Here is a 1,950-nt window from a genome sequence, read left to right as displayed (position 1 = left end):
ATCCTTTAATAATTGCACATAACGTTAGGCAAGTGTATTATGCTTCTTATCCATTGTGGCGGAATAAGTCCGATTGGTGGGTTGTAATAAAAACTAAGCATGTAGGTAGGGTGGAAGTCGAGAATGTGTTAGATGTTGCATATCAAAAAGATATCTCCAGTGTTCACCAAATAGTGGACGATCAGTTAGAAAATGATTTGGAACATCCTGAACACATATTGGAAGAAGTTGATATAAATAAAGTAACAATTATAGAAAATGAGGACGAAGAATCAACTCATGAATCTCAAACAAGTGAGGACGAAGAATTCTCGGACGAGGAACAATACGTCGATGAGGATTAAAGAGTTTGTATTTTAAAGCACTCTCGTTTTATAGCTAGTTTATTATATGTTTCAATATATATATGTATTATATTATGCAGATGGCAGGCAAGGGTCAAGGTAAAAATGACCCTACTAGTTCTCGGGGTCGAGAAAAGGCTAGGAAAGGAAAGAGGAGGGTAGATAATAATACTCCATTTTTCCACCCTCTTCAGAGATGCCTATGTCTTATCCTTCACCACATGGCTATACTGAGCTGCCACAGCATCACGAGCCCTACACCTTCATCCAGATACCGGGTCTTCTATCACAGGGCCATAGGACTATACGTCCGGCATACAGTCCAGCTGCCTCACAGTCACGTGGATCGCAATCATCTGTATCACATCCACGTGGATCACATCCCTACATACCACAGCCACATGGATCTCATCCATCCATGTCACAGCCACTCGGGTCACAACCATCAGTATCACAGCCACCTGTGTCGCATCCAGCTATGCCGCAGTCAGAGGGATCGCAACTATCTTTATCATCGACTCCATCTATTTTAGGCCTTCGTATGTGAGGCAGTAGCTCTGAGCCCCCTACACCGTCTACACATACCTCTGATACACATGCTGAGGATGATGATGAAGAGGTAGTGTATTTTGATTGATATGGCAGGATCATCATAGTCCTTGAGGGTGATGGGTAAGAGTTATTTGTTATTTTTGCGTCTATTGTTTTGTAACGTTTTTACTATGATATTAATGTATTTTTATTGTTAAATTGCAGGTTCAGGCCGGGTAATAAGATTACGAAGATAATCACCAATGCCATCAAAAAGATTTATGATGTCCCTTATGCGAGTTGGACTGATTTCCCATTCTCGTTGAAGGAGCAAATTTTCAATCAATTTAAGGTATAAATATTCTTTTAAGCAGTTTAATAATTTATATTTATGATGTTTCCATCTAATATTTAACTTTTGAAATACAGAGCAAGTGTGTATGGGAAGACCGCTATAGCGCGGAAGTGGCTGCAAATTTTCATCATAAAGCTCGCAAGAGATTGGTGGATTGTTTCTCAGATGCTAGAAAGAAGAACAAGAGGCCTGGCCAGTTACTTGAGAATTTATGGAATTATTTGCAAAGGCAATGGCTTACCACAGATTTCTTAGAGAGGAGCGAAAAAGGAAAGAAAAATCGTGCATCCGAGAAGGGAGGCTCCTAGCACACTGGAGGTGCGATCAACCTAGGGACAATAAAAAGAAGATTGGTAATTGCTTAAATTATTTTACTTTTCTAAGTATATCTATTTTGTTTATTAACTAAATTAATTTTTTTTAGGAAAAGAAGTATGGGTGCTCAATGAGCCATGATGAACTATTCAAGGAGACGCATATTGTAAAGAAGAAGAAAGAGGGGATGAAGATAGGTGGGTCGAGGACCGGGCAAAGACTGCATATGTGAGCTTTCAATTTTCTTTAAGTGTTATAATTTACTTTTATAATAATTTTGAAATACTAATTTAACTTAAAATAATATAGGGTCGCTACCAAAGTAACGTGGAGGAATTCATTCGTAGTCATCCATCTGGTGAATCGGGCGAGTCAAGACAACCTTCGGATGAGGATGCTTAAAGA

Source organism: Nicotiana tomentosiformis, chromosome 3, assembly GCF_000390325.3.
Source record: "Nicotiana tomentosiformis chromosome 3, ASM39032v3, whole genome shotgun sequence".
In the NCBI taxonomy this organism is placed as follows: domain Eukaryota; kingdom Viridiplantae; phylum Streptophyta; class Magnoliopsida; order Solanales; family Solanaceae; genus Nicotiana; species Nicotiana tomentosiformis.
The sequence above is the reverse complement of the archived record's forward strand: the minus strand, read 5'-3'. Positions refer to the sequence as shown.